The sequence below is a fragment of the Pleurodeles waltl genome, chromosome 1_1 (genome assembly GCF_031143425.1).
Source record: "Pleurodeles waltl isolate 20211129_DDA chromosome 1_1, aPleWal1.hap1.20221129, whole genome shotgun sequence".
Classification (NCBI taxonomy): Eukaryota; Metazoa; Chordata; class Amphibia; order Caudata; family Salamandridae; genus Pleurodeles; species Pleurodeles waltl.
Genome location: NC_090436.1, coordinates 947,980,533 through 948,006,953, shown reverse-complemented (window position 1 = coordinate 948,006,953; position 26,421 = coordinate 947,980,533). Strand labels below are relative to the sequence as shown.

General features: G+C 50.1%; 1 protein-coding gene across 2 annotated transcripts in view; it reads left to right on the top strand.

Annotated features, from left to right (window-relative positions):
• The window catches only part of LOC138289702 (alcohol dehydrogenase 1-like), a 452,749-nt gene that overhangs the window by 309,750 nt on the left and 116,578 nt on the right, over nt 1-26,421 (top strand). The window lies entirely within an intron of this gene.

Here is a 26,421-nt window from a genome sequence, read left to right as displayed (position 1 = left end):
TCTCCCTTAAAACATGGTAACCTTGAATCATACCTGATTGGACTATTTAATTAACTTATAAGCCCTTAATAATGTGCACTCTATGTGCCTAGGGCCTGTAGATTAAATGCTACTAGTGGGCCTGCAGCACTGGTTGTGCCAACCACTTAAGTAACACCTTTTCCCTGTCTCAGGCCTGCCACTGCAAGGCCTGTGTGTGCAGTTTCACTGACACCTCGACTTGGCATTTAAAAGTACTTGCCAAGCCTAAACCTCCCCTTTCTCCACATATAAGTCACCGCTAATGTGTGCCCTAGGTAACCCCTAGAGCAGGGTGCTGTGTGGGTGAAAGGCAGGACATGTACCTGTGTAGTTTACAAGTCCTGGTAGTGTAAAACTCCTAAATTCGTTTTTGCACTGCTGTGAGGCCTGCTCCATTCATAGGCTAACATTGGGGCTGCCCTCATACAGTATTGAAGTGGTAGCTGCTGATCTGAAAGGAGTAGGAAGGTCATATTTAGTATGGCCAGAATGGTAATATAAAATCCTGCTGACTGGCGAAGTTGGATTTAATATTACTATTCTAGAAATACCACTTTTAGAAAGTGAGCATTTCTTTGCACTTAAATCTTTCTGTGCCTTACAATCCACGTCTGGCTGGGCTTAGTTGACAGCTCCTTGTGCATTCACTCAGACACACCCCAAACACAGGGTACTCAGCCTCACTTGCATAGATCTGCATTTTGAATGGGTCTTCCTGGGCTGGGAGGGTGGAGGGCCTGCTCTCACACAAAGGACTGCCACACCCCCTACTGGGACCCTGGCAGACAGGTTTGAACTGAAAGGGGACCTGGTGCACTTCTTAGCCACTCTTTGAAGTCTCCCCCACTTCAAAGGCACATTTGGGTATAAAACAGGGCCTCTGCCCTACCTCATCAGACACTTGCTGGAGAAGAAACCTGAACCAGAAACTACATCCTGCCAAGAAGAACTGCCTGGCTGCTCAAAGGACTCACCTGTCTGCTTTCTACAAAGGACTGCTGCCTCGCTGTTGGCCTGCTGCCTTGCTGAACTCTTGTCTGGCTGTGAAAGTGCTCTCCAAGGGCTTGGATAGAGCTTTCCTCCTGTTCCCTGAAGTCTCAGGACCAAAAAGACTTTTCTTTTTCACTTGGACGCTCCGTGCGCCGAAATTTTCGACGCACAGCTTGTTCTGCGGCGAGAAAAACGCCGCACACCGACGCTGTTCGACGCGACGCCTTCGGGATGACTGGAACTTCGACGCACGGCTTCGCAAGGACAACGCCGCCCGACCTCCAGAGGAGAAATCAACACGACGCCTGCCGTGAGATCGAAATTTTTACGCGCAGCCCCGCAGAACGACGCGCAGCCGGAAAACAAGCAGGAAAATCCACGCACAGACCCGGGACATCTGGTAATCCCCGCGATCCACAGAAAGAGACTGTCCGCGCCGGAAAACGACGCATGACTTCCCCGCGTGAAAAATAATGACACAAGTCCGTGTGTGCTGGGGAGAAATAGACGCACACACCCTTTTTCCATGTATCTCTTCTTCTGTGGCCCTCTGAGGAGATTTTCCACTCCAAACCAGGTACTTTGTGCTTGAAAGAGACTTTGTTTGCTTTTTAAAGACTTAAGACACTTTTTATCACTTTTCAGTGATATCTCTACAAATTCACATTGCAACTTTATTTGTTTTGACCTACAATTATCCTGATAAATATTATATATTTTTCTAAACACTGTGTGGTGCATTTTTGTGGTGCTATATGGTGGTATTGTATGATTTATTGCACAAATACTTTACACATTGCCTTCTAAGTTAAGCCTGACTGCTCGTGCCAAGCTACCAGAGGGTGGGCACCGGATAATCTTGGATTGTGTGTGACTTACCCTGACTAGAGTGAGGGCTTTTGCTTGGACAGGGGGTAACCTGACTGCCAACCAAAAAACCCATTTCTAACAAAGTCCATTAACACCACCCTGGTTACCATTGCAGGGGTGCTGGCGGACCTTGCCAAAACCATGAGGGAGACAGTGGCATACCAACCGATGAACAGCCTTCTACGTCCGCTGGCGCTAGTGGACAGTAGGCCCTGCCTCCGGCACCCCACCCCCTGCAGAAGCAGAACCACCCTGCAAACGTCCCTGTGATCCAGGCAGAAGAAAGAGAACATTGCCAAGACCCCCGCCAGTAAATAAGACTCTCCTGATTGTCACCCTTCTGTCCCACTCTGTTACCCTGGCCACCTTGAACTGCTATTGCTCCCCTTTCTACGCCCCCTTGGACAATGCACTTGTGCTACCCAGAGACTGGACTCTACTATGGACCTTCCTCCACCATCACCCCACCCCCTTCCACATACCCCTATACACATTAGCCCATAAACAAACACCCTTGAATCACAAACCAATCTGGAGTCAGTCTATTCTTTCACAAATGTATAATTACAACATCATCCACAAATATCAATGTAAATGTTCATTTGCTCATACCAATGTATGACAGTTGTTGGGCAGCAATAAATATAGCAGAAGGCAGAATGAGGTACCCAGATCTGTGAAATGGAAAGCCAAAGTGAACTGTCAGTGTCCATAGACAGAGGTTAAGAGGCTGACTTATACAATGTCCTACAGTAGTCAGATATGAGAGGAGCAGTGCCAGTTTCTTACCTGTGTGTCACTGGAAGTACTGCATGATGATGTTCGTTCGGTTGTCAATATCTTCTTCCTCTGCCTCCTCTTCCTCAATGTCCACAGGCCCCACAGCTGCCACAAGACTATCATCAGGCCCGTCCTGCAGAAAAGGCACCTGGCGTTGCAATGCCAGGTTGCACAACATGCAGCATGCCACGATTATCTGGCACACCTTCTTCGGTGAGTATTATATGGAGCTACCTGTTAGATGGAGGCACCGGAATCTGGCCATCAGGAGGTCGAACGTCCTCCCGATAATACGCCTAGTTCGCCCATGTGCCTCATTTTAGCGTTCCTCTGCCCTTGTCCTGGCATTCCTCACTGGGGGCAGTAGCCATGAGAGGCTGGGGTAACCAGAGTCACCTGCAAATCTCGAGGGAGAACTGTTAGACACCCACTAACCCTAAGGGACTACCCCAGACACATATTCATAAGGTGTGGGGACCTTGGGGTCACCTATTAGCCACACCCGGTGCCTCTGGAGTTGGCCCATCACATAAGGGATACTGCTATTCCTCAAAATGTAAGCATCATGCACAGAGCCAGGATACTTGGCATTCACATGAGACATGTACTAGTCTGCCAAACACACCATCTGCACATTCATAGAATGGTAGCTTTTTCTATTTCTGTACACTTGTTCATTTCTGCGGGGGGGGACAAATGCCACATGTGTACCATCAGTGGCACCAATGATGTTGGGGATATGTCCCAGGGCATAAAAGTCAGCTTTCAATGTGGGCAAATCCTCCACTTGGAGGAAAACGATGTAGCTGCGCATGTGTTTCAGCAGGGCTGACAACACTCTGGATAACACATTAGAAAACATTGGCTGAGACATCCCTGATGCCATGGCCACTGTAGTTTGAAAGGAGCCACTTGCCAGGAAATGGAGCACTGACAGGACCTGCACTAGAGGGGGTATTCCTGTGGACTGGCGGATGGCTGACATCAGGTCTGGCTCCAATTGTGCACACAGTTCTTGGATTGTGGAACGATCAACTCTGTAGGTGATGTGTCTGTCTTCCATTGTTGACAGGTCCACCAGGGGTCCTACAACCACTACCTCTTCCTCCACTCCCAAACCCCCTCCATCTTCCTGTCCCAGTGTGTGAAAAAAACTTTTCGGAGCTAACTTGAACCTCTTCCCTACACCTCCCCCGTCCTTCCCCTAGAGCCAGGATGTCTAGATCCCAGCCCAGGACCTCAGCCACCATATCTGCACCCACTGTGGTCCCTGCTACTCCAGTACGGTCTAAGGGGGCACCTGTCAGAGCTGCCAGTGTGCCACCGACAAAAAAGAAGGATCACCCTATTCCACCACTTGCAAAGGTCAAAAAGGTCCGGCTTCCAGCAGGGGACAGTCACACCACCCACCCAGCAAGGCCTTGCACAAACACCGAGTGGACAGTGCCAAGGTCCCTGCAGCGACTGTCAAGATGGGGAAGGGCCACAAGCCAAAGGGCACATCACCTCTGGGCATGATGTCACGTGGTGAGGGGCTGGTAGCCACATGCATCACAGTCACCACCACCACTCTGACCACCACCTGCACCGCCGCTGCCACAACGTCAGTCTGCAGCATCCTCCCCAAGGATCAGCCATCCGAGGCTGCCTGAGATGGTATTGTTTCTCCATCCACTGCAACAGTCACTTGCACCACGGCCAGCACTGGCAGCATCTCCGCCGCAGCCGCCGCCGCCTGCACCACCATCAGCACCGCCACGTGCACAGCGGATGCCACTCGGTCGGACGTCAGCCCCATCCCCAGTGTGCAGCCATCAGAGTCTGCAGGTGACTTCCTGCACATGCCACTTGAGACACCACCTCCAGCACTGACACAAACCAGCAATTGGCAGCCTATGTCGCCGCAGGATGGAGTGTGGGTCTGCCTCTATGGAGTATCATGCTACCTGTTCCAGGTACATTGCATGGCCGAGTCACCCAGGTGAGACAAAGTCAACCGCCACACCCCAGGTGGAACATCACTGGCACAAAGCACCCTCCGGAACCAGTGGAGAAAAGCATCCACTAACCCAGTCCTTGGCAGGATGAAGCACTCTGGGCACACAGCCCACTCCAGAACTAGTGGAGAAAAGCATCCACTAACACAGTCCTTGGCAGGATGAAGCACTCTGGGCACAAAGCCCCCTCCAAAACCAGTGGGGAAGGCATCCACTAGAGAGACTGTGGCTTTGCACTCCCCAGGACCAAGCAGTGGTCAACCCACCCACTCGAGGGACTGTGGCTTTGCACTCCCCAGGAGCAAGCAGTGGGCAACCCACGACTTGAGAGACTTGAGAGACTGTGGCTTTGCAGTCCCCAGGACAAAGCAGTGGGCAACCCACCCACTTAAGAGACTTTAGAGACTGTGGCTTTGCACTCTCCAGGACCAAGCAGTGGGCAACCCACCCACTTGAGAGCCTGTGGCTTTGCACTCCCCAGGACTAAGCAGTGGGCACCCCACCGACTTGAGAGAGTTGAGGGACTGTGGCTTTGCACTCACCAGGACCAAGCAGTGGGCAACCCCCCACTTGAGAGATGAGAGAGGATGTGGCTTTCCACTCCCCAGGACCAAGCAGTGGGCAACCCACCCACTTGAGAGACTGTGGCTTTGCACTCCCCAGGGCCAAGCAGTGGGCAACTCACCCACTTGAGAGACTTCAGAAACGGTGGCTTTGCAGTCCCCAGGACCACGTAGTGGGCATGGAGCCCCCTCAAGGAGCAGTGGCTTCGTACCATCACCCGGCTGAGGTGCCCCCCTCCCCTTCCCCCTGAGGTGCCTGTTTTATTTTTCACCCTGATGCTCCTGCAGTGTTCTCTCCATTTTGAGGCAGGTGTCATGTGTGGGCTTTGCCCATGCTTTTTGGGACCACTGGTCCACAGACATTTCATGGGACAGTGTATGGACTTGTGTACTTGCTGTAAATATTTGTGCATACTGATTATTTGCTGTTCTCTTGGGCTATCTGATTGTTTACAATAGTTAAACTCATTTTGTTTTGTTCTTGCGTTCCTCCAGGGGGTGACTGGTGTATCTGAGATGTTTTTGAATATGTGTGTGTTGTGGGTGGAGGGTGGGGGTGTTGCGTTTTGCGTGTGTGTATCACTCTCTTTCCCCCCTCCCCTCCCCTGTGTGCTCGGTGCAGTACTCACTGTCGTCGTCGCCGCCTTCTTCCCACTTTGTGCTGTATTAATAGATACAGCAACATGGGCAGGACCTGCAGCTCGGGCTCCATGGCGTCCTGGTTCTACGTTGACTGTTGAGAGGTGAGTGGTCTCCCTTCTGTGTACTGTTTCTGCCGTGCTTTTGATGGCGTTGGTACCGCCCTGGACAAGCTGGCGGATTGGTGCCTTGTAATAGTGTGGGCGGTACATTGACTTCCGCCTGTCTGTTGGTGGTGACCGCTGCGGTGTTTGTTGCTACCGCCGTGGCGGTCGGAGTGTTAAAGTGGCTATCTGTGTTGGCGATTTCGGCCATGGTCGTGATTCAATTTTTTTAACTGCCGGCCTGTTAGCGGTATTACCGCCACTATAACACCGACTGCCAGGGTTGTTATGAGGGCCATAGAGTCTTAATAGGCCTAACCTTCTACCTAGAGGAGAGCTGAGTATGCTAAACCTAATCTGCCAAAGCCATATCCCTGGAATGAGGCCCCAACCCTTGTTACCTTGGAATGAGGCCTCTAGCTCAGACTCCGTAGGAACACGAAGTTCGGGTCATCGTCAAGGTGACGTGCAGCATCGATAGCAGCAATGGTATCTGGTCGGAATCCCTCTGATTATCTGTCTAAAGTGTGATGTATTTATACAGATCTACTTGGACCCCTGACGTAGGTTGTTCTCAAACAATAGATAACACCACATGCTTGGGACGGTAATTAATATGAACAATTCCCTCGAAAGCATGAAGAGGGAAAGTACCCTATGTGAACACCTACAGTTTGTTTGTCTTTGTCGCTAGATTTGACGCCTTAGTGCGGTGGCACTGATAACATAAGGCTAATCAAAATGGCCTAACTATAAACAAGGGAGCCATCTTAGAAGTATTTATTAAATAAATGGGCTAAGACAGAGCAAGCTAAGTAGGTTAAAAGTCACTAGGTGATGGGGGCACGAGTCTGCAAGCCAAAGGCCAAGCTAACTCCTGTGCTCCCATTAAAACAAGCTAGGATTCACTACACTACACCAGGCCCTCTCCAGAAGGGACCATAAGCAACCCTAGACCAGTTTCAAACTTCTTAGGTTTTATCAGTGAGATATTGCTTGGACTATGTGGCACAGTGAGCAAAGGATCAATGTCTGGGATGCTTTTAGTCTCTTATGGCATTGCATAAAACAGAAATGGTAAAAAGTGGAATGCTGGTAAATAGTGTAACCACGGGCAACTACTATGGGTAGCATTCCAACCTACTGTTTTGCCCACTGTATCACTTTAGACAAAGCCCTAAATTAATCAATTAAGAAATGCATGTAGAATTACTGACATCCCATCAATCAATTAAAAACAATGAATGCACATAGGGCCACTCTTTTCTTCAAGGTTATGCTCAGTTGTATTGAAATAATTCCATATATATTCACATCAACCAAATCAATCTGATGTAATTGAAGTGTTCCTACATGTATAAATTCATTGATTCATTCAGGGAGGCACAATCCATATGGTGGAAGCCCCATGAAATGAATCCCACAGGACGATTGCCCATGTTACTCGTAGAAGTACCTAGTTCATGGTGTGTATAGGGTTGAGTCCATGTTATATGTACTTAGAATGCACGGGATTCTGCAATCCCTGTACAAACTCCCATCTCTACTTTCTTTTAATCAGCAAGTTGTGACACATCTAGTCGCCGAAAATAAAGAAAAGACGTCAGAAGTCAACAGTAATAAATTATTGCACTGGAGTTCTGACATCACAGTGCTAGAGCCAGCAGCTAAAGTGAAAGGCAGGTCAAGTCATGGAGCAGCTCTTTAAAACATCGAAAACTAAACATTACTTCTCTTTCTTCTGTAATATTTTTCTACCTTACAGCCACTAGCAGAAAAGATATGATTAATTTTTGTGTTCTTTAGGTAATTATAGAAAAGTTCGAATATGTACTGCAGCTTGCTTAAAAAAATCTTAGTTACTTTGAACTGTTTCTAATATCTTTTTGCAACAAAAATCTAATAGGTTTTTGAAGTGTTTAATTTGGCACTAGAGGTTAAATTTGTATTCTTTATATTTACAAACATGCTCCCTCTTTCATTTGAGAGAGCTATGCACCAAGGATTTAAGTGGTTTGCGGGAAAGATGATAGTGTGATCATGTATTATATGGGATAAAATACCACTGTCGTACAGGATAAGGACATTGAAAGTAACCTAGGAGTTTGATAACCTTATAAAGGAACTCATCTTTCGGCCTCCTTCCTCTATATGGTTATGGAACTCCTCTGTGACTTGCAATATCCTTATAATGTATGGCAGGGGGTACTTTATCACTTATATAATCTGAATGAGGTAGGGTCACTCCTTGGATTTCATAATTGGGGCATGAATGGCATTTCCACTGTAAATGATGTGTGAGATGTCTCAAAAATGAAAAAATTAGAAGCGTTAGAGAAAGAATATTGCAATGCCAAATCCCTGGTCTTTAAATATGTACAGCTCTGACATTCATTTATAAATATAGAGATCGGTTAATAGATGTATGGAAGTGCTCACCTTAAGTGAATAGGCTCTTGATGAATAATATTCCATTAAAGGGAATATCACTGATATGTAAAACTTTGATAAAAAAATACCTGATTGCTTGGGGGCAGAGAGAACCAGATGAATAAATCTCAGAGGCTTGGGTGACTATGATTAGGAAGAGGTGACCTGGGTTTCCACAAGAGTTGACATCAGTGCTGGTTCTCAACTGGTGCAGCTTAAACTGCTACACTGGGAATACTACACATGTACACAACTCATGGCCTTTGGTCTCAATTGGTGTTAGGAGTTGTGGAGTAAGGGATAGTTTTAAACATATGTGGTGCAATGACCTGATAAGTAGGGACTTCTGATCTAAGGCAGAAAGTCGTCTGTCACGTGTAATAGAAGCCACAATGGACAAGTACCCAAGAACGATGCTTCTAGACATATCAGGGAATCATGCCCAGTCTAAATATGGAATGATGCTCTACAATAAAAGAATAGCAGTGGCCAAAAGTGATAAAGCTAATGTATGGAGGAGTTGGCAGGAACCCAGCATGGACTAGTATATGGCAGCCAAGAGAGAGAGATATATAAGAGTTGGGACAACTCATGCACATTCATCAAGATATGAGATGGATGGTGTAAATTCCATGAACTCTTTATATATGCATACATATATACTATATAATATATATATTTATACATACATATATACTATTTATATGTATACAATATATATATGTATTCACAGAAAAAAAAACAAAGGTTACACAGCTGTTATAGTTAGGCTCTGAATTTACTCTTTCAAAACCATAGAAATTCTGCAGTTATAGTTAGAGTTCTTTTAAGTAACTATAATTCGCACCCTAAGGTAACTATAACTTGTGCCTTTGCCGTGCTCTGGAGGCAGGTATGCGTGCAGGGAACAGAGATGAAGCTTTGCTTTAGCAACCTAGCAGCTGCTGTTAAAAGCGGAGGCTCCCCCCAGTCTCAGATAGCCTGTAAAGGCATATTGCAAAATAATTAACAAATTGGTGAGGGACCGCGGCGAGGCCTTGAGGCTTCCCCTGCAGTCTCTGATAGCCCATAAGGGTATATGTCAAGATAATTAAAAAATTAGTGAGGGTCCCCGGGGGAGGCCTAGAGGCTTCCCCCATGGTCCCTGATAGCCCATAAGGGCATATTATAAAATTACTTTAAAAATAGTGACGGACACTGGGGGAGGCCTTGAGGCTCCCCCGGTCCATGATAGCCCATAAAGAGTTAAAAGAGTTAAAAAAAGAAGGAAAAAATATATAGCTAAAGTGTGAAGGTCGCAGACCTTTACACTGAGCGTTGAGGGTTGGAATCCATGTGTGGCCCTGGTCGTTTCCTTCTTTTTCTTTATTCAGACGTTCAAGGCCCTTCCTGAAAGGTAATTACTCTTTTTAATTGTCAAATACATTTGTCTTCTCAACTTGTGCATAAATATCTCATTCTAAGTATATCATCCATCAAAGCCTCAAAAACTGTCTATCTTGCTCCCTCTCTTTCTCTCTAAATCTATCTCTTTTTTAATCTTTCTCCCACTCACACCCCCACTCATACACTTACGCACCCTCTCACAGACCCACTCAGACACCCATGTACCCACTCACAGGCCCACTGACACCCTCATGCACCCACTCACAGACCCGCGCACACACTGACATACCGACTAAAACACTGATGTATGCACTGATGTACTATTGATTTATATTTTTTCCAGAATTATAACAATGAAAGAGCAGCAATATAAGTTATGTTGCTAACAACTTAACACTAATCTTGTTCAAGGTAGCCTAATATAATTTGGTGTGTCTTTCAAAATGATTAGTAAAAGCATGTACCTAGCATTATCTTGTTTGAACTACCTATGACTTATTCTACTATGTATGTCTCTCCTGTCAGCATCTGTCCTAAAACAACCCCTGGTGCCAACCTTGAAGAAAATATCAACTAGGACATCAGGGAACATCCTGGCAGCAGCAATTAAGCTCTACCATCTGTCCAAGTTTGGACAGTTAGTAGAGTGCCTAAGTCTGGAAATCCATGATTTTCTACATCTCATAAATTAGACACTCAATAGCTCTTTGTTCTCTTATTAGAAAGTTTATTATAACATCCAAATGCATTTCACGATAGTGTATAAGCTTTTGCATATGTTTCTGTAATATATCAACTTTTGTGTTCATGTATTATGTTGATATATCAACTGAGCCTACGTATTGCTTTGTAGCTGCTGGATATAGACTTTCTTTGTTAAATACAGCTACAGGCACCCTGATTCAGCGATTGAAATCACAGGGGATCTCGAAACCACTCACGTCTCTGGCTCGAATTGGTGAGTTCACATTGTAAAGATTAAGGTATCTCTGACTCGTATCAATCCTTCATACCATATGTTGATTTAGCCTAGCATGTTAATAACTTTAATTTGTATTTCCAGGAAAGTATTTATTAAAGTAATGCGTCAAAACTGTAATGAGATATACTTAATCTTTTGCAATCTCTTCTTCCAGGTATGGGGGACATTGAGCTGGGTGATGATGCTGAACCATCTACAAGTAGAAGACAGTAGGCAATCACAAGAGATAATCTGATCCTCCTTCAAGCAACAATGTCTGAGGCCAGCACTGTTCTAGATGAAAAGGAGGAGAATGAGCATGAGCTGGTCGAGGAAAAGGACCTGGACTAAGAGTAGGGCATTGTTACCCTCACACCAAAAAAATCTAAAGTAGGACAATTCACGGCTGGGCAGCATTAGTCCTCCTAAAACCCTTTGGAGGATCATAGTCCCCAGCCATTAGCCAGGCAGCTACAGAGGCTACATATGACGATGCAAAAATCACCTCCACACAGCCCATCTCTATTCCACAACCTCTAAGTTGCCAACCCTCTCTGTGCTGGTCAGCCTGCTAGTCATTTGAGATGGTCACACATGTGGGGTTGGCATGGGCTCATGCGACCACAGGGAGGATCAACTTTTCCAGTAAGAAACTGGTATGTGGCACGCTATCCATGCAATGGCAGCTTCTCTGCATGAAATTGCAGACTCACTTAAAGGAATTCCTCAGATGACTGGCAGGCAGACCCGTGCCTTCGATAATGATGCAAACAGTTACCAAGAAATGACAGAGATGAACCGAGAACAGCTAAGAATTTTTTGGTAAGAGAGTGCAAGACACCATGCCTTGGCCATGAAGCCCTAAGTGGGAAGGGTATGCCCAGATGTGCATCCTGTGCTCACTGCACCACAGGATTCAAGGTAGCCTGCTTGATGAAGGGAGATACCCTGAAACCGGTCCTAGGATGCTTGTATCTGGTCCAGGGAGGATCTGGCATGGCAGTTCCTGCTGGACTGTTCCCATGGGGAACAGGGTCAAGGCTGATTTGCATACGGCTGGGCCCAAACTGGGGTAGTGTGGTGAGCAAAAAACGATGGATTAAACCCAGATCTTTGTGACTGGGGTGAATGTTTGCATTGTTCAGCATTCCGTCCATCATCTGTTCTTTTTGCATTTCTCAAAAAATAGTGTCCTGGGGGAGTGACCAAAATAAAAACAAAATAACTCAGGCCAGAAGTAAAATACAAATGTGGAGGGGAAAGGTCAGTAAGTAGCTACTTTATATACAGAGAGGCAAGAAAACGTACATAGTCACAAAATATATCCCAAATAAAGAGACTGCAGCCAAAGTATAAAATGAAGTCAGACCCCAAGCCAGAGGATGGATCCAATCAAGGTCCTGGCTTGGTCACAAAATTCACTTGCCAATAAATGAATGAGTTGGCTTGCTGGTGCTGCATATTCAGACCCTAACTTCTGTTCTGTAACTCACCACAGTGATCTGAATGTGAGTGTTGATCAAGGTCAAGATATGTATGTAAACTCCATTGCATGGCAATGTTGTGCAAAACACAATAGGTTACAACAATCTTGCACGCAACTTCTGGAGAGTACACCAGCAGCCCCCATATTGTCAGTATATCTGAATCACAACTTGAAGAGACCTAAAGTGTGTTCTATAATGACTTGTGCATGTATGTGTGAACTATTTTACCTCTGCTGGGATTTTGTGATTGGACATCTGCAGGGTGTGAGGAGATGGGAAAGAGAGCATATCCAGCATCACCTGAAAAAATTAATTGTTTTAAAGAGCTCTGTATTCTAACAGAACTATATTAAGCATTCCTACATACATACAGTGTGTGCCGGGGTAATTTTTGTTGATTGAGGTGTAGTCAATCTTGATTAGTGTTGGCTTGGATCCCACAGATAAACATGTAAGCCCAGTATGAGGTGTTGTTACGTACCAACAAGCTGCATGTCACTGAAATCCCCAGCAACCAAATTATGTGTAAGAAATAACTGATGAAAAATGAAGCTGTTGGTTGTGTTCCAAGGAAAGCAAGTGTACACACCTGTGAAGCAGTCTCTAGCATTGCAGACAACCTTCACATTGATGGAGCGCTAGTGGTGTCTGCAGAAAAGGTGTGCTGTGTGGTGAGGTGGCTGAAGTGCCACATTAGTGGAGCCAATCCCAGCTAGAACATGAGGGATTTGTGCAAAGGCATAAAATTCCTATGCCACCAATTGCCTTTCCACCAGTGCCTGTAGCATTGTGATAAGCTGGTGCAAACTTTTGTTGATGCATCGCAGGACCTGATGCAAGCAACAGGACTGGTTTGCTCGTGAGATGCCATAATTGTCAGAGGAGACCCTTTGGAAAGGTCCAGTGGCCATAACAAAGGAGTGCAGCTATTTCCTTGAGAAAGGCTGGAATAACTGGGAGTACCCTGTATATGAATCCAGCTCCTGCTCCCAGTCTGCAAGCATGCCCAGGATCACATCAAGTGGGAAGCGGTATCTGAAAATAACAACTTTAATGGATAAACAAATGAAATTGATCCTTTGCCTATAAACCCTCTCTCTGCTTCTCCTCAGATAATTCCTCCTTAAAACAAGGTGGAAACCCACAAATATGTTCAGCAAGACAGTGAAGTTAGGAGAAGAGTTTTGTCTTGTACATTTCTGTTCAATGTGGCCAGTCTGGCTGTGATAATGAGCTTTTGCTGAAGATGAGTGATATAGTTGAGAACAATCACTACTTTTACTGTCACGTGTGTTGCAAGTGTTGAAATCTATCTATCTATCTATATGATATATATATATATCTGTACACATATATACATATATACAAACATATTTTATATATATATATATATATATATATATATATATATATATATATATATATATATATATATATATATATATATATTTATATTACCCAGTGGCAGTCACCACTAGGTAGTTATAGGCAGGACCTAGTGGCATATTTATAATGCCCTTGCGCCACATTAACGTAATTATTTTGTACTTTAATGTGGCCCAACGTGGCCAAACTCCCAGCGCCCTATTTACATAGTGACACAATGCATGCATTGTGCCACTCTGTAACCCTTTGCGCTACATTATGCCTGACCCAGCCATAATGTATGCAAAGGGGGCGTTTCCCCGTGGGGGAGGGGGGGGTGAAAAAATGGCGCTAGGAGATCTATGAGATTTCCTTGCACCATTTTTACTGCACTTTTAATGCCTGCTCAGAGCAGGCGTTAAAAGGGAGCTTCCATTCTTTAGAATGGGCCCCTATGTACTCTGTAGCAGTAGAGCCAACAGTTTTGTGCTACTCCTGCAGAGTACGTCAATAGCGTCAAAAATAATGACGCTATTGCCCTCTATCCTGCGCCATGGTGCGCTGTATTTTAAATACGGTGCACACATGGTGGCAGTAGGGGAGCACAGGGAATGTGGCGCTAAACTCTGTGCAGTACTACTTTCCATAAATCTGCCCTAAATTTCTATATGAAAAGCGTATTTTTATTTGCCTATACCTTTGGTGCGGCTTGATGAATCTTCACAAAACTTTCACAAAAAATTTGCCAGTCCTGTCAGCTGCTATCTGGAAAGTTTTGCAGTGATCCGTGCAGTGGTGAGAGAAAAAGGAGGGTTGCAAAACACGTTTTCCCCATTACTTTTTCTATAGGGATTTTGAACAGCAATAGCGCAAAAACTACAGGACGGAAGTACACCAAGGGGGTGATTCTAACCCTGGCGGTCGGTGTTAAAGCGGCGGCCAACCCGCCAACAGGCTGGCGGTAAAAAATATGGAATTCTGACCCTGGCGGGAACCGCCAACACAGACAGCCACTTTAACACTCCGCCCGCCACGGCGGTACAAACAAACAGCGCGGCGGTCACCGCCAACAGCCAGGCGGCAGACAATGTACCGCCCACACTATCACAACTCACCAATCCGCCACCTTTTCCGGGGCGGGAGCACCGCCGATAAAAACACGGCGGAAACAGACTACGGACGGGAAAACGCTCACCACTACGCACTCCAGGAGGAAGGAGGACAGCATGGAACCCGAATTAAACATCCTACCTGCTCTCGTCTACCTTCTCATCTACCACGAGTACGAAGTCCAGCGCAGACGACAACGGTGAGTACTGCACCTACGACACACGGGAGGGGGGAGGACGAAAGGTTACGGGCACACACATATGCGACCCCCCCCCAACTATGTACACACCAATGCAGAGCAACAAGTCACAGTGACACCACCCAAACACCCCTGAAAAATGCTAGGACATAATCAAATTTGGAATAAATATTTATGTACCAAAAAGCTCCTGAAAATTATCGTACAACCATGAAAGATATTCACAAGAAAACAAATGACATACACATCAGTGTATAACTGAAGTAACAAGTCCTGCACATCCTACGAATTCATCATGTCCGTGGGCCAAAGTTTTGAGAAACAAGGGCAAAGCCCACACAGGAGACCTGAGTCCTTTGGAGAGAACACTGCAGGGGCATCAGATGTAAAAACTACAGGCACCTCAGGGGGAAGGGAAGGGGGGGGCACCACAGCCACATGAGTCCACGACGCCAGATCCACGAGGAGCCACCATGCCCACTGTACCATCCTGGGGAGTGCAAAGCCACAGTCTCTCAATGTCTCTACAGTGGGTGGGCTGCCCACTGTACCATCCTGGGGAGTGCAAAGCCACAGTCTCTCAATGTCTCTACAGTGGGTGGGCTGCCCACTGTACCATCCTGGGGAGTGCAAAGCCACAGTCCATCAGGTGGATGACAGTCTCCACTGGTCAAGGAGGAGGCATGGTGGGCACAGTGAACCATAAACAGTGATTGAGACGGCGGTGCCCAGCGGAGCGGTGCTTGACAGGAAGGGCCCAGCGGAGCTGTGCTTGAGACGGCGGGGCCCAGCGGAGCGGTGCTTGAGATGACGAGCCCAGCGGAGCGGTGCCTGAGATGAAGGGCCCAACGGAGCGGTGCTTGACAGGAAGGGCCCAGCGGAGCGGTGCTTGAGACGGCGGGGCCCAGCGGAGCGGTGCTTGACAGGAAGGGCCCAGCGGAGCGGTGCTTGAGATGAAGGGCCCAGCGGAGCGGTGCTTGAGAAGAAGGGCCCAGCGGAGCGGTGCTTGACAGGAAGGGCCCAGCGGAGCGGTGCTTGAGACGGCGGGGCCCAGCGGAGCGGTGCTTGAGATGACGGGCCCAGCGGAGCGGTGCCTGAGATGAAGGGCCCAGCGGAGCGGTGCTTGAGACGGCGGGGCCCAGCGGAGCGGTGCTTGACAGGAAGGGCCCAGCGGAGCGGTGCTTGAGATGAAGGGCCCAGCGGAGCGGTGCTTGAGATGAAGGGCCCAGCGGAGCGGTGCTTGAGACGGCGGGGCCCAGCGGAGCGGTGCTTGAGAAGAAGGGCCCAGCGGACCGGTGCTTGACAGGAAGGGCCCAGCGGAGCGGTGCTTGACAGGAAGGGCCCAGCGGAGCGGTGCTTGAGAAGAAGGGCCCAGCGGAGCGGTGCTTGAGAAGAAGGGCCCAGCGGAGCGGTGCTTGACAGGAAGGGCCCAACGGAGCGGTGCTTGACAGGAAGGGCCCAGCGGAGCGGTGCTTGAGACGGCGGGGCCCAGCGGAGCGGTGCTTGAGATGACGGGCCCAGCGGAGCGGTGCCTGAGATGAAGGGCCCAGCGGAGCGGTGCTTGACAGGAAGGGCCCAACGGAGCGGTGCTTGACAGGAAGGGCCCAGCGGAGCGGTGCTTGAGACGGCGGGGCCCAGCGGAGCGGTGCTTGAGATGACGGGCCCAGCGGAGCGGTGCCTGAGATGAAGGGCCCAGCGGAGCGGTGCTTGAGACGGCGGGGCCCAGCGGAGCGGTGCTTGAGAAGAAGGGCCCAGCGGAGCGGTGCTTGAGATGAAGGGCCCAGCGGAGCGGTGCTTGAGATGGCGGGGCCCAGCGGAGCGGTGCTTGAGAAGAAGGGCCCAGCGGAGCGGTGCTTGACAGGAAGGGCCCAACGGAGCGGTGCTTGACAGGAAGGGCCCAACGGAGCGGTGCTTGACAGGAAGGGCCCAGCGGAGCGGTGCTTGAGACGGCGGGGCCCAGCGGAGCGGTGCTTGAGATGACGGGCCCAGCGGAGCGGTGCCAGAGATGAAGGGCCCAGCGGAGCGGTGCTTGAGAAGAAGGGCCCAGCGGAGCGGTGCTTGACAGGAAGGGCCCAGCGGAGCGGTGCTTGAGACGGCGGGGCCCAGCGGAGTGGTGCTTGAGATGACGGGCCCAGCGGAGCGGTGCCTGAGATGAAGGGCCCAGCGGAGCGGTGCTTGAGAAGAAGGGCCCAGCGGAGCGGTGCTTGACAGGAAGGGCCCAGCGGAGCGGTGCCTGAGACGGCGGGGCCCTCTTCAGCGGTGCCTATCCTCACGGCGGGCCCTGTTCAGCGGTGCTCTTCTCTACGGCGGGCCCTGTTCAGCGGTGCTCTTCTGCACCGCGGGCCCTGTTCAGCGGTGCTCATCCAGCAGGTCAAGGGAGCCAGACCTGGCCTGGACTCCCTGCTCAGTCGCCCTCGGACCGTGACGTTTCTGGACCCTTCGGGGACGGCCTCCTGGCCTCCTTAGTGTCCTCCTTCCCAGCTGGGATGTGACATGTGGGGTCCACCTTCTCCGCGCTCCTGCTGCCCTTCCGCTCCTTTGATGGGGCTCTCGGGCCCTTGCCTCCCCTAGATGGTGTGGGTGGTGAAGTGGCCGCACATTGCTCCTTGGGGGCAGCCCTGTCGGTCCGCGCACGGCGGCCCTTGTTTTTGCGGGTCCTCTTGCCGGGGGGGGGGCTGGACGTGTCCTTGCTGCTGATCGATGTGTCACTGCTGGCAAAGGGTGGGCTCCAGAACCCATGCACAACAGTGACACCCGAAGCTGGGCTGGTGGTGGCTGTGGTGCTCTTGGGACTCTTTGCAGATGGAGGGGGGAGCTCATCGGAGGGAAAGAGGTCAAGATTAGCCAGGAAAAGTTTTTTAGGGCCAAGGTAAAGGGTAGGAGAAGTGGAGATGGAAGTGGAGGAAGAGGAGGTGGTTGTAGGAGAGTCAGGTGTGCTGTCATTGGGTGAAGGTGCTGGTGCTGTAGGCTGTCGTGAGGTGGATGTCTGTTGGGTGGGTGGCTGCCTGCGTTTGTGTGTCTTGGAAGAGGGGGTGACAGACACAGTGGGAGAGGACACAGGGGACGTGTAAATGGCAGTGGGGGTGGTGACTGCACGAGTGTGGACTGTACTGGAGGGTGAGGTGGTGATGGAAGCACTGGCTGATGTTGGGGTGCATGCAGGTGTGAGTGTAGACGTCACAGGGAGGGAGGAGGGAGACGAGGAGGAGGGGGACACAGAGGTGGTTGTGACTGTTGGAATGTCTGCATCTGGGTGTTGCTTGGGTGAGTGTTTGTGGGATCTGTGGTGCTTGTGTTTGGATGAGCTGCTCTTGGCTGTTGAAGTGTGTGCAGGCTGGTCTGATGGTGTGGATGGGATAGGCTGAGGAACAGGAGACAGAGAAAGGCTGGAGGCAGTCAGAAGAGGGAGGCTGGAAACAGGGACAATGGCTGCCGTCAGTGCTGAGGCCAGAGCAGTGAACGCTCGTTGATGGGCAGCCTGACCCGAATGAATGCCCTCCAGGTACGCATTGCTCTGTTGCACCTCCCTTTGCACCCCCTGGATGGCATTCAAAAGGGTCGTCTGCCCAACAATGAGCGTCCTCACCAGGTCAATGAGCTCCGCACTGAGGGCAGCAGGGGCAACAGGGGCAGGGGCTGAGGTGCCTGGGGCGAAGGAGACGCGCGCCTTCCTGGGCGAGCGGGCACGGAGCGTAGGCTGAGGGGCTGCTGGGAGGGCGGTGCTGGTGCTCTGGGTGGCGGCTGTACCTGTAGAGGCGGGGGGCCCGGATGTTGCCGCCACCGCTAGGGAGCTCCCATCCGAGGACGTGTCGCTGTCGCTGCTCTCACCAGCGGTCCCCGTCGTGGTGCTCCCCTCGCCCTCCGGATCACTGGTGCTCTCGGTGTCTGTTCCTGGGCCCACCGGGGCCTTGTGTCCTGCAGCTCCCTCGTGCTCCGATGCCAAATCTCCTCCGCCTGATGATGCTAATGCACACATGCACAAGAAGATGAAGAGAAAGGGTGGGGGGAGAAAAAAGAAGACCAGGTTGAGTGCATGCAATGTCAACACCGTTGGCGGAGAGGACAGACACAGGAGCCTAATGCACTAAGCCGCACATTCGGGGTACACTACTCAGTACTACTGACTAGGACAACAGGCCAAGAGACGTCAAACGCGCACATGGGAGATGCTGGAGCTTCAATGGCTGTACTTGTCACCCTACAGAGGTGGGGGCCGGGGGCACAGGGCCATGCCTAAGGGAGAGGACTACACTACAGAAAGCGCCCTGGCCTAATGTCACCCACAGCCCTCCTCCCCCACCCAGACGCCTCCACTGCGCAGAAAGATAGGAGAATGTGCTGATACTCACCCCCTTGTGTCTGCTGTGATGTCTTAAGGCGCCCATCTAATTCAGGGTAGGCCACCGCCAGGATCCGGGACATCAGGGGGGTCATGGTGCGACTGGCACCCCTCCTAGGTTGGGAGGCCATCCCCAGCAGTGTTTCTGCGGTCTTCCTTGTTCCGCGGCGGATGTCCTCCCACCTCTTGCGGCAGTGGGTGCCCCGTCTGTTGTGGACCCCCAAGTTCCGGACTTCCTTGGCGATGGCACGCCAAATCTCGATCTTCTGATGGGCGCTGACCTATTTGACATGTACAGGGTGGAAAGGAGGAAATCATCAATGACCTGCATGTTAGATGTGATTGCCCCCCCCCACCAACTTTGCCATATGGCACATGCTCTCATCTGTTGGGCGTTGCACTCCTCATTTGCCCCCCACCCCACCAACTTACATCCACCCCAATCCACACAGGCATAGCCCATTCCATGTGCACCCGGTGTACTCACTTGTTGGTCTGGAGGACCGTAGAGTAGCGCATACTGGGGGAGGACCCCATCCACGAGCTTCTCCAACTCTTCAGACGTGAAGGCAGGGGCCCTTTCCCCAGTCGCAGCAGCCATTGTATCTTCCAGACCGAGGTCACAGCAGCACTTGCAGTATAGGTCCTCTCCTGTGGATGATCAGGTCTCGAGTGATTAATCAGATAGAAAATGGCGGTCACGCCCGCGGCGGTGCGTACCGCAGCGGTGCGTACCGCGACCGCCGGCGCACATCGTCATTGGCTCCTGAAACCCATAGGGTTCAATGTTAACCAATGCGGCTTTGCGCCGCGGTCTTCGACCGCCTACCGCCACGGTGTGCCCCGCCAGCGCATTTACCTCACATCCCATTGTCCCACTTCACAGGTCAGGCAGCCGCCATTTCAAGGGCCTACATGGCTTAATTTTGACTGCGACACACAGGCCTAGGCCTTGCATTGCCACACATACACGCCTTTCAACCCATTGCCATTCTTTAACTGTGCAAGCTGTCTGTACGTACCTGTGGTTTGCCTGACTCTGTGCTCCATGTTGTCCTTCCTAGGCACCGTCCGCTGGGACTTGCGTAGAGAAGGACGAATCCTCGCGTGTACCGACCGCTGGTGGACCTGTCGACAATGGAAGAACGCCATATAATACTTCGATACAGACTTGACCGTGCCACTATCCATGAACTGTGTGCCCAGCTGGAGCCAGCCCTGATGTCCCCCATCCGCCAACCCACAGGGATTCCCCCTCTGGTGCAGGTTTTGTCAGTCCTCCATTTTTTGGCAACTGGGTCATTCCAGACCACAGTGGCCATGTCATCTGGAATGTCTCAGCCTATGTTTTCAAAGATTTTGAGCAGAGTGTTGTCTGCCCTAATGAAACTCATGCGGAGCTACATCATTTTCCCAGAGGAGGGTGACTTGCCTACAGTGAAGGGTGATTTCTATGCCCTGGGACATATCCCCAACATCATTGGTGCCATTGATGGGACCCATGTGGCTTTGGTACCCCCAAAAGACGATGAGCAGGTGTACAGAAACAGAAAAAGTTATCATTCGATGAATGTCCAGGTGGTCTGTTTGGCTGACCAGTACATTTCCCATGTAAATGCCAAGTTCCCAGGGTCAGTGCATGACGCGTATGTGATGCGAAATAGCAGCATCCCCTATGTGATGGAGCAGCTACAGAGACAACGTGTGTGGCTAATAGGTGACTCTGGTTACCCCAACCTGCCTTGGCTACTGACCCCAGTGAGGAATCCCCGGACCAGGGCAGAGGAACGGTACAATGAGGCCCATGGGCGAACTCGGAGGATCATCGAAAGGACCTTTGGCCTCCTGAAGGCCAGGTTTAGGTGCCTGCATATGACTGGGGGATCCCTGATGTACTCACCAAAGAAGGTGTGCCACATCATCGTGGCCTGCTGTATGCTTCACAATCTGGCATTGCGACGTCAGGTTCCTTTCCTGCAGGAGGATGGTGCAGATGGTGGTGTTGAAGCAGCTGTGGAGCCTGCGGAGAGTGAAGAGGAGGAAGACTCAGAGGACGACACAGACAACAGGGACAGAGTAATAGAACAGTATTTCCAGTAGCACACAGGTAATAATCACCCATGCCATTTTACATTTCCTGAAAGCCTTCTGCATCTCAACTTTGTCGATTTCCCCCCAGACCTATAAACATGATGTTTGATTTTCCCTTCCCTTTTCGGTGCTGTATGAGCCACTGCGTGACCTCGGCTTGGTTGGCCCATGGACTAATGCTAAGTTACCTCGGTATGTGTAATTCACAATGTTAATAATACGTAATTGATATGTAATGTGTCATACATTTGTAAATAAGACAGGCTGAGTCCTGATTGATTTCAGTGCAATGTGTGATTTATTATTAGTGCATAGATATCGGTACATGATAGTGAAACAGTGATGGGTGGGGGTGGAGTAATGTCCATGGCGGAGTCCAGTTCTCAGTCTCACAGGTGCATTGTCCATATGCCTGTGGCAGGATGGAGCAGGGGCAGTTCAAGGTTTGACAGGGTGGCAATGTGGAACAGTGGGAGGACTTCAGGGGGTATGTGATGCTGGCGGGGGACTTGACATCCTACTCTGTCGGTTTTTTTGATCTCAGGCTCCTTTTGCGGGGCGGTTGTTGTTCAGCAGGAGGTGGGGTTCTGGTGGGCTGTCGTTGTGGTGGGGCCTCCTGTCCACTAGCGCCGGCGGAGATGGTAGGCTGTTCCTGTTCCTGGCTAGTGACAGGGGCCCTGTGTGATGCCACATGGTCCCGAAACGTGTCCTCTATACGGTTCAGGGCCTGGACTATGCTCCCCATAGCGGGTGAGATGTTGCTGAGTTGGTTGCTGAACCCCATGTAGCGTTGCTCCTGCTGTGCCTGGATCTCCTGGAACCTGGCCAGTACCGTCGCCATCGTCTCTTGTGAGCGGTGGTAGGCTGCCATGATGGTGGTGAGGGCCTCTTGGAGAGTGGGTTCCCTGGGCCTCTCCTCCCCCCCTGTCGCACAGCAGCCCTCCGAGTTGCCCTGTTTCCCTGGGCCTCTGTCCCCTGGACGGTGTGCCCACTCCCACTGCCCCCAGGTCCCTGTTGTTGTTGGGTTGGTGGGTTACCCTGGGGGCCCTGTAGTGGTAGACACACCGCTGCTTGACCTGTCCTAGAGACAGAGGCATGGGCCCGCTGGGTGGGAGCTGTGCTGTTGTTCCCAGAGGGGGTTGGGTCTGCAGTGGCCTGTGTCTGGGTGAGGGGAACTGACTGCCCAGAGGTCCCCGATGGTCCGGGCTGGTCGTCAGGTTCCAGGTCGACAGAGCTGCTGTCATCACTAGGGGCCTGTTCCGGGGGTGGGATGGACATTTCTGGTCCCTCCTGACCGGTGTGTTGTCGTTCGGGTCCTGCATGGGGTAAGAGGGTATGGTTATTGTTTCTGTGTGTGCATTAGCTTGCGTTTTATGGGTGCCCTTGTCCCCCAGTGCTGGCATTCCCTTGGGGGAGGTGTTGTGAGGGTGTTTTGTGGGGGGGGGATGGGTATGTGCAGTGGTCATGCTTAGGTGATGGGTGTCCATAGTTTGGGGGTGGCATGCAGGGGTTGGTGTTGGGTGGGTTGTGCTGGGGAGACATTCTCAGGGAGGATGTGTGCTGGGGGGTTGGGGGTGAGGGTGGGGGTTAGCATGCTGGGGGGGGGGTGAAGTGGTTGGCCTTGTACTTACCAGAGTCCATTCCTCCGTGTACTCCAGCGAGGCCATCAGGATGCAGGATGTTTAGTACCTCTTGCTCCCATGTTGTGAATTCGGGTGGAGTGGGTGGGGGTCCCCCGCCAGTCTTCTGCACTGCGATGTTGTGTCGCGAGACCATCGAGCGCACCTTCTCCCGTAGGTCGTTCCATCGTTTGCGGATGTCCTCTCGATTTCTGGGATGCTGTCCCACCGCGTTGACCCTGTCCACGATCAGCTGCCAGAGCTCCGCCTTCCTCGCTATGGTGGTGTGCTGGACCTGTGAGCCGAAGAGCTGGGGTTCCACTCTTATGATCTCCTCCACCATGACCCGGAGTTCTTGGTCCGAAAAGCGTGGGTGCCTTTGTGGTGCCATGGGGTGGTGTGTATGAGGTGTGGGGTGGTGTATGTGATGATGTGTGTGTTGGTGTGTGGTGCTTTGTGCTTCTATATGGTGTGTGTGATGTTGTGGTGTGCCTCTGTGTGTCTGGCTCTCTATTCTCTGATGTGTCTCTCTCTCCTTCGTCTCTGGTTTTTGTTGGTAGGGGTTTGTGGGTGATGTGGGTGTGTGTTTTATATGGTATTGGATGTGTGGGAGTGGTGTGTGTATGTGTTTCAGGTGTGTGCCTTTCAAATTGTCCAATGTGGTAGGGGTTTGTAAAGGTGTGTGTATTTTGACCGCGGCGGTGTGTACCGCCAATGGAATACCGCAGTTGAATGACCGCCGCGTGGATTTGCGGGTCATAATGGGATGGGCGTATTTCTGTTGGCGTGGCGGTGGAGGTTTGGTCTTCTCCAGTTTACCGCTGGCCGCTGATGTGGCGGACTGCAGTGGAGGGCGGATTTTCGGAGGTTTTGCAGTTGTGGGTCAGAATGTCGTGGCGGCTGACCGCGGCGGTATTGTGGCGGCCTTCTGACCGGCGGTAAGCGGCTTTTACCGCCGAGGTCAGAATGACCCCCCAAATTTGGCAGGAAGGTAGGTCCTTGTCCAGAAAGGGACCTTATTTTGTTTTGGTGTAATTCCGTTTAGTAGTTTTACAGAAATTGAAGGAAATTCAAATGTGTGTATCTAGGGAAGCAAAGGATTTGCAACCCCTTCCCGATCTTGTGCAGAGGTCCCCCCAGGGCTAAAAAGCATTTTTATTTTACAGATGAAGTTGCAGTGGATCAAAAATAAAAAAAGTGCGGGCTCCCTTTTCTGTGAATATACAGGGGGGCCTCTTGGCTCCCTCCTGCTGCCCCGGGGACTGCCACTTCCCCGATGCTTTTCATTCATGTGTGTGATGGGCGTGTGCCCATCGCTGCCCTGGGGACCACCACCTCCCCAGGGCAAATATTACAAATGCGGGGTGCCGCCTGCCTCACCCGCTGTCCCAGGGACCATCACCTCTCCAGGGCGATGAATGTATTGTATTGTATTGTATTGTATAGAGTATTTCTAGAGCGCATTCCGGCAAATGCATCGAAGCGCTAGTCTGAGCAAAAATAACTGAGTTCCCGGCGCTCCCAGCCTAAAGAAACCCCCCTATTAGGAAAAAAAGGCAAGTTTTTAATTTCTTCCTAAAAATGGCATATGTATCTATTTGTCGGAGCGAATCGGGAAGGGAGTTCCATAGTCTAGCCGCTTCCACTGTGAAAGCTCGGTCCCCCCATCTGGCCTTATGGCAGCGAGGGACCGCAATCAAGTGTTTAGAAGCAGATCTAAGCGATCTTGAGGGCTGGTAAAATTGAAGTACAGACTTCAAATAATCATAACCCTCACCCTGAATGCAATTAATGCGGGGGGCTGTGCTCCCCGACACCCAGGGGACCACTACCTCCTGGGGCTATGTCCTTGCTGGAGGAGGGCCATGCAGCCTCCCTCTTGGAGCTACTGATGGCCCTAAGGACTGCCACCCTCCCAGGACCGGCCCCTGCTATGTACCCGGGGGCCCACCCCTGGGACATAGCCGTTTGCTATGGCTTTGAACACTCTGTTTTTGACAGCTGGACCTGTAAAGCAGGTCCCGCAGTCAAAAACTAGAGCTTTCATCTCCGTTTCCTGTACGCTTGCAGGAGACAGAGATGAAATGCTTCAGCAAGCACAGAGCTGCTGTCAAAGCAGCTCCGTGCTTGCTGAAGCAATGGCACTGCGTGGGAAACCTTAAGGCTTCCCCCACAGTGCCAGGTAGCCCATAAGGGTTTTTTATTAAAAAATATATATATATATTAAAAAGATATACAAATAAATAAATACCCTCACAGCTCAGTGTGAATGTCGGAGACTTTCACACAGAGCTTTGGGGGTTTAAATCCAGCTGGACTCATTTACCCTTTTAAAAAAAAAAATATTGTTTTTAAAAAAATAAGAAACAATTTTTTTATTTCAAATCGAACACAAATATCTCATTCTAAGTATATGAGATATTAAAGCCTAAAAAAACTCTCTTTCCCTCTCACTTTCTTTCTCTCTTTCTGTCTCTCTTTCAGTCAATTTCCCCCACTCACACACCAGCTCAGACACTTATGCACCCACTCACAGACCCACTCAGACACTCATGCATCCACTCACAGACTCACTGACACTCTCATGCACCCACTCACAGACCTGTGTACACACTGATGCACCCACAAATACACTGATGTACGCACTCTCACACCCAGACAATCTTGCAGCCACTCTCACCCCTGAGATACACCCTTTCACACCTATTCTCACATCCAGAGAAGCTGCAGCCAACTCCTGCCACGCATGGCCAAAGGGCTGTGCACACCGTGGGTTTGGGTGGTTAGGGGGTGATGGCCGCAGGGTCTGGCTAAGGCCAGGTCTTGTTGGCAACCTCCACTGTGCATGGGTGAATGTAGGGCACGGTGCAAAGTTGGGTGCTTATAGGGGGTTGGCTTCAGGGCCTGACCTGTGGCCAACCGCCACCGCGCAAGGCCGAAGGATTGGATTAGATTGGATAGGATTACCGTATAGTAATTAAAATTACTATACGTTAAAAAAAACATAGAAATTCACAATAAAGACAAAGGTTACAGGGACGTTATAGTTAGGAAATAGAATTTTTTTTAAACAGAGAAATTCACTGAAAAAAACAAAGTTTGCAGGGAAGTTATAGTTATGCTCATATTTTAAACATACAAATCATAGAAATTCACCTGTTATAGTAAGAGTTACCTTAAGTAACTGTAACTCTTACCCTAAAGTAACTATAACTCCAGCCCTCGCCATCCATTGCTAATTACCCCACAAATTAGGGCACTCATGACATCTTTGAAAACATCTTTGATAAACTCGATGTAAGATCTGCAGTAAAATTATTGATCACATACCCATGCATGGCAGGGATGGCAGTTATAATTACCTTAGGGCAAGAGTTATAGTTACTTGAGGTAACTCTAACTTTAACTGGTGAATTTCTATGGTTTTGTATGTTTAAAATGTTTAAAATTAATTAATGCATTATTATAAA